Source organism: Cajanus cajan, chromosome 4 (genome assembly GCF_000230855.2).
Source record: "Cajanus cajan strain Asha chromosome 4, NIPB_CcT2T_4, whole genome shotgun sequence".
Taxonomy (NCBI): Eukaryota; Viridiplantae; Streptophyta; class Magnoliopsida; order Fabales; family Fabaceae; genus Cajanus; species Cajanus cajan.
The window spans coordinates 50,380,898-50,388,160 of NC_138520.1; the positions used below are offsets into that span (position 1 = coordinate 50,380,898).

The window sequence follows — 7,263 nt, forward strand, 5'->3', positions numbered from 1 at the left end:
CCCTTGTGGTTGGGACTGCGATGACCATACCTTAGTATGCAAGCAGATCAGGATTAGGTGCTCTGCTGGACTAGGTGAGCTTCTTTTTGGTTGGGACTCGGGAGGAGGGCCGATGTTGTCTTTAGTTGATTGGTAGCATTTGACTACCTAGTTGTTGTATAGGGTATTATTCCCTACTTTCAGTTATATATATTATGGTACTTTTTAGTTGTGTATTCTCATTATATATATAATTGTTTAGTAGTGAGATTTTATTTTATACTTGTATCTGGATGCTATAGACAGTGTGAGACCTTGCGGGTCGTTACATTTTCCATTACAAAAAAAAATATGATGTTGCCAACACACTTAATGACATCACAATGCTATGTCTTCTCGTGAAGACATCATCATCCCATATCAGCAAAGGTGTCACATTATCAACTATTTACAAGGATAAAAAATAAAACAAAAGTAATTTGTAGCGACTAAAACAAAAAAATAAGTGACATAATTACAAGAACAAAAAATATTTAAACTTTAAGTTCATATTAAAATAAATAAAGGATTATAGATTAAAATACTATTTCTCTAAGTGTAATGCTTAACAAATTCCCTTTGTAACTTTCTAGACGGTTACCCATTCTTAAATTGCTTCAAGTCAAGCAAGCTTATTTTGAAGCTCTTAAGTGAGGTGCTATCAAAAAGTATATGCTTCTTGTTGATATAGATAATATTGATAAATTCCTTTAAGTCAATATGACTTGTACATCCTTTAGATCCTTCTCATTTCGGTGTGTTCAAGATGTTACAAACCTATCAACTTTCGCTTGAAGTGTTAAGTCCACCTTTACTATACTAAGAAAAGATTAAAAATTTTGATTCATCTTGTTCTTGCAAGCTCTTTCTCCTTTAGAATCCAAAAGTATCCATAGTTTCTTTGGTATTTTTACAATGAAAACCACAAGAAACTTCATCAAAGCATAAAGACAAAAGCTTAGCTTCAATGTTATTTTTACTATATTTGATACTTTCTTAGGTATGAGCCATAATCTAGCTTGAATGAATCACAAGATCAACTCTTGATACCAATTGTTGAACTCAAGACTCACCAAGAAGAAGGGTTGAATTGGTGTTAAAAATTCTTTAAAAATATGTACAATGGAAATTTCACCCTAATTTTCAATCTTGGAAGGTTTATTCTTGAACCAATTATCTTAATCTTTCAAAACATTCACTACTTGTTTTATCAAAGAAAGATAACAATGAATAGAATTACACCAAGAATTATACTATGAAGTTTTAAAGAACATCAAAATATAGACAAGATAAGCAAGATAATGATAAAAAGGAGAGAGATTCACACAACAATCTGTATTGGTTCACTTTCCTCAAAAAGCTACATCTTATTTTTCATAATCAACCCATATTATAGGTCATCAACTATAGGCAAGCCATCCAATTACACCTTGATCATAGACATTTCCATAACCCTTATAAAAACACATGGCTAGACTCTAATTAGGAAACCCTTCCCTAACTTGTACACTTAAGAAAACTTATCAAAAATACACTCTCCCTAATTTGAATTACATAACAACAAGGAGAAATTTATGCCACTTTCTTGTAATGAAAAGAAAAGAATGAAACAACTTGAATAGTGAAGCTTTCCCTTAATTTGAAAATTTCTTAAGAAATGTTTTCTTGGTTTATGAAATCTTCATATCTTTTCTGTGGTGAATTATTTCTTTTTATAGTTTGCACACATGTTTAAATTCTTGAACTTTCTTGGAGAAAACATTTTCTCTCTCAAAGAGTCTCACATGTGTTTATGATTGTTATTGAACTCATTATGAAAATTAAAAGTGTTTGAGTTTATATAGAAAAAATATAACATTGATATAGTTGATTAAATTGATCATGTAATCAATTACATTTATCATAGTTGTAACCCAAAACTGAAATGCGTGTAATGTAATCAATTACATCATCATTTATTCGATTAAAACAAAAAAGAATTATTTTCCAAATTACACATGTTCACTATGTGATCAAATACTAAAATTTTGGTCGATTACATATGCAACTAGGTCCAATGTTCAAAAACTTCATTCATGTCAAGAACCTTTTGATTGAGTATCATATATATAACCCTTACTACAAAACACCTCGACTTTCATGTAAATGATTAAACCGTAATGTAATTAGTAACATTCAAGTTATTTGAATTTCTAGAAACTTATGTAATCAATTACTTCATTCATGTAATTGATTACATCATAATATTTTAGCCTTTTGGAAAAGTTAAGTGTTCAAGTAATCAGTTACTCTATTCCTTTAATCGATTATCCCAAAACTTTTGCTCTAAAAAATTAAACTTAGTCTATTACAATTTGGTTGATTTTAGCTTATGAAAAACATGATCTTCTTCTTTTTTAGTCCTTGTTTTAGAGATGTTAAGATTAGAGGGTTAGCTTCACTTTGTTCTAACCTATCTACCTAACCAATACTTATACTTTTAATACTTACAAAAACTACACTGTTACAACAAGACTTCTTCTAAATCTTTCTGCCTAGTTTGTTTCTTAATGTGAAAAGCCAAAACATCACCATATCGATCTCTAGCATCTTCCTATTCTTTTAATCACAACATTATTTATGGTAGATAGATAATTGATGTTTGTCATGTTTGTTGCATTATGTATTTTGTGTCCTATTGAACAGGTGTGGGCCATTTGTGGTTGTGTGATGATTGTTTCTGCATATGGTATGATGTTGAAAGGTGAGAGTAGGGAAGGTTGAGCCCCTTGCTCATGATGTTTGGAAATGATTTCAAAATGGTTTAAAGAAGAATGATGTGGATCCCTAACACTACTAAAAAGATGATATTCTACATCGCTATATCTACATCGGTTGTAATAAAACCGATGTAAATTTAAAACGCGGTGGCAATCTCGTAAATAAATAGAAAATATAGACATATTTACATCGGTTGGATAAAAAACCGATGTAAATATTAACAATTCTACATCGGGTTTGCTTTTGACCGATGTAGAACTCAAACCCTAATACACCCTCTCGCGCAAACATCCAGAATACCCTTTCAACATAGGGTTCCCAGCCCGCCGCGAGCAACCACGAATCTTCCTCTCCGCAACGCCCCCTTTCGAAGCCCCCTCCGCCCTCCTCCCTCCCTTCCGAGGGCCTCCACTTGGGACTTCCTCATCTTCTTCGACAACACTAACGACAAGTTCTACCCCCACACCCATTTCGCCGCCACTCCCAGCCGCCACTCCAAGGAGGTCAGAGAGGAGGAGGGGATCCCCGATTTGGAAGACGAGGACTACAACAACGAAGTGGCATCATCACCATGTCCGTCAATCTCATCCATTCTTCTATTCTTCCCTTTTCTCTTCCCTAACCTAACACCTCTCTTTCCTCTTATTCTAGGGAAGTGAAATCCTCTTCTCGCAAAATCTCACCTCCACAATAGGTATTCTCGATTTCATGTTTATCAAATCAATTGCACCTCAAATTATATTATGTCCACTTGCCAATCACCTAACACGAGGGATGATAGTGTATAACGAAATGCAGGTCATGAATTTATGGAATTTGCAGCAGGACCGTCTATGCAGATGCAAATCACTGTATACTGAGTTATAATAGAATCTGTTCAATTGAAATAATTATATTAACAAGATTGCATATTCTATTTTGCTCTGCTTTTTTGTTCTTTTTCATGCCTGAATTTTTAATTTATGTCTTTCATTTGCATCTTCCCCTTCAAAGTTATTTATAATTTGTGTTATGAATATGATATGCAGATGGCTAGAGAGATGGATGACATCTTAAGGCAGTAGATTGCACAGCCAGCTAATAGTTGCACTTATGATTCTAAGGGTGGTGTCTCATTTCTTGATAACGTTATCTTTCCTCTCTATGATATTGTTTCTGCAGTAAGTTCCACATGTGTTTTATGAATATTTTATTAAACTTTATTTCATAGAAAGGTGAAATAAGCTCATATATCAAAAGTAGATGATGATCACAATCTTAGGTTGTGGGTTGTGGGTTGTGTTCATGAGACAAACATATTCTGTCTTATTGGATGGTGTCTCATGAGAAAATCTTACTTTTTTAAAGAAAAATAACAACTCCAAGAAATGAATATACAAATTTGAAATAAATGACGAGTATTGGAGTGTGATTGGATTGTGTGTTCCCTGTTTTCCTGTTAATATGAGAAAACGGGCTTGAAATCGTATTTGATTGGGTAATGAGTTTCTGGACAACATTACACAGGAAACAAAAGTTAAAAATGGCAGCAATTTTTTATCTATACTTATTATAAAGGGGATATATTTTGGTAACCACCCCTTTGATTTATGAACTTAATGAAATGTTCTTTGGTTTATGAACTTAATGAAGTAACCATCCCCCACTGCCTGCCAGAAAATGTTCTTTAAGAAGGAATAAATATACATAAAATCATTGTGTTATGTAGTGAAATCTTTCAGTTTGTCTGACAAAATAAGTTGATTCTTTTCAACTCATTGATTTGCAAAAAACATTACCATGGCAGTGCTGTTCTGCAATGAAATATGTGAATATGCATGGCCATTTATTTTGGTCATTTGATTAGAAATCGTGAAAATATCCCGTTATTTTTACATTTATTTTGGCCATTTATTTTGGTCATTTGATTAGAAATCGTGAAAACATTACCTTTATTTTCAACTCATTTAATGATTATTTTATACTATGGTGGATCAATTTGATGTCCTGTATATCTTTTGGACTGGTTTGAGCCTTTACTCTCTTTCTCTCTCTTGGGTTTCTGTTCAGTGATTTTTATGAATTTACCTCTGCAGTTCATGTTGTTTAAAAGCTTAAATGCATTTATTTGTGACTTGAGTTTATCTTTATTCTTTTGGTTTAAAAATATGGATTAATCATGTATTTTCATGGACTATTAGGAAGCAGCAAACAATGATAATGGGAAAGCACCTCATTCCTCCTGGAGAAATTATGACGATTTTAATGAGTATTTCTGGTAAGGTTTCTTTGATGACCCGTTTTTTGATTATTTCAGTTGATTGTTTTTATTTTTTATTTTTTATTTTTTTAAATTTTGTTGACTGACTCTCGCACCTTAAGGTCACTCCATTGCTTTGAGCTTGGTTGGCCATGGGGCAAAACTTCTTCATTTTTCCAAAAGCCACTACCCAGATCAAAATTATAGTAATAATAATATATTTAACAGAATAGTTATAAACAAAAAAAATTTAACAGAATAATTACTGTTGGATAGAAATCCCAAAATTTATGGGATATTATTATGTTGCAGAATTTTAGGTATTAGGATCTATGATTTATTCTTTATTATTGTTACTGATTTATAGGGATTCCTATTTAATTATAGGAATTGTCTATTATTTGTTTCCTTTTTTTTATTTCCCTGTTTTGCCTATTTATGAACTTAATGAAATGGAAACTTACCTCAAAATTAAAAGTTAATCGATAACTAGAGATTTATTTAGAAGTTTCCTAATTAAGGAAATAAGGAAATAAAAAACTGTACAAATTAGCTATAATTAAGGAAATAAAAAGTGTAATAATCAGCTTTAATTAAAAATTCCTCAAAATACATTTATATAGACTACTAGTCTCCTAATTAAGGAAATAAGGAAATAAAAAACTGTACAAATCAAATCATCCAAATCTGTCCTAATTACGGAACAAATTTCCTAATTATTATAGAACAAATGTGCACCCTATTTTTAAGATTTTTGAAGAGTATGAATCTGGACCAATTTTTGAAAACATCCTGTTTTGAGATGAAATGGGAACTAATTTTGACACATCAATGGTGTTTATAAAAATTTGAGAAAAATCACATGATTTCCTTGATGAGATGAGATTGCCCTCGTTTAGTTTTAGCTCAATATGTTGACTTTCCTATTTTTAAGATTTCTCTCATTCAATACAATTATTTAAGATTTCTCTCATTCAATACAGTTATTTGGGAATAAAATGGAATTCAAAGTTATAGCTTTATTAGAGTAGTTATTGTATCTGATAACCTCTAATTGAGGGAATTGGAACTCAACAATTAGATTTTGAAATTATACTATGAATGAAATATGTTTATACAGGTAACTCAGAAAGAATCTAAAAAAATAATTGATTTTTTTTTTAAAATGGAATCTACATCGGTTAAAGGTAGAACCGATGTAGATTTGCGTTTAAATCTACATCGGTTTTGTTTACAACCGATGTAGATTTGAACGCAAATCTGCATCGGTTTTCTCACAACCGATGTAGATTTAAAAGCAAATCTACATCGCTCTATTCTACATCGGTTATAAAACCGATGTAGATTACCTTCCAGAACCGATGTAAAACAGTGCTTTTGTAGTAGTGTAATGAAGTTTTTTTTTTGAGTTGTTCAATAGGAGATGCTTTGATTGGATCTTTAAGGCCTTAAGATTTGTATTCCAAGTTATGGTTGTGTTTTTATACATATAAATGGTTTTCCCTCAAATGTGTTGTGAAAAAGGTATGTGTAATATGCTTTATACTTGTCATTAATGATTATGTTTGGGTTTTATAAACCTAGATGTTGAGTTGGCACATAAGTTGTAGGTAGTCACCTAGGGTGTACTTTAACTTAGTGCTAGAAGGGTGCATTGTATATTAGGGGTAGACAATGGGCTAAATCCATTTTGACCTTGGTTTTGGAGACCAATTTCGTGGTAGAAACGCAACCAAGTTATATTATACCCAACAGTGATATAAGACTTTCCCAATTTATGTTGATGATACATGAGCAACTAAGGTTGTTATTGTTTGATAGGTTAAGTCAAGTAAACTACTCATTGTAAGAGATCTCTAAGTAGTTAGTGCATGATTACACACGGTGAAGTTGGGCATGTGACATTGTGTATGTATTACATATGATGTTGTAATATGGTTATGCAAGTGGTCTATGGCGATGAGATGGTGTTGTACTGTGGGAGCTTGAAGCTTTATGATCATGCAGATATTTATATTCATAATTCTTTTAGATCAAGATTAGCTTATGAAGGTAGCTTAGAGCTACTAATGGACTACCCATGAATGTTGAGATCTAGAGATGTTGATCTCATAGCCTTTTGTTTAGTTGTTTAGACTGGCTTAGGTTTTCATGTTGAATTTATATATATTTGTATATTGTATATTTAGGGTTGATATAACTTCATAAGGGAATTTTATTTTGATGTTGATGATTAGGGAACTTTT

At 31.9% G+C, this 7,263-nt stretch overlaps 1 long non-coding RNA gene across 1 annotated transcript; it reads left to right on the forward strand.

The window, feature by feature from the left end:
- The first annotated feature begins 1,522 nt into the window (after positions 1–1,522).
- Positions 1,523–6,468, forward strand: LOC145956824 (uncharacterized). Its single transcript, XR_014433082.1, has 3 exons — positions 1,523–3,938; positions 4,959–5,035; positions 5,140–6,468. It is a non-coding gene; the product is annotated as an uncharacterized LOC145956824 (long non-coding RNA).
- The last annotated feature ends 795 nt before the right edge of the window (positions 6,469–7,263 follow it).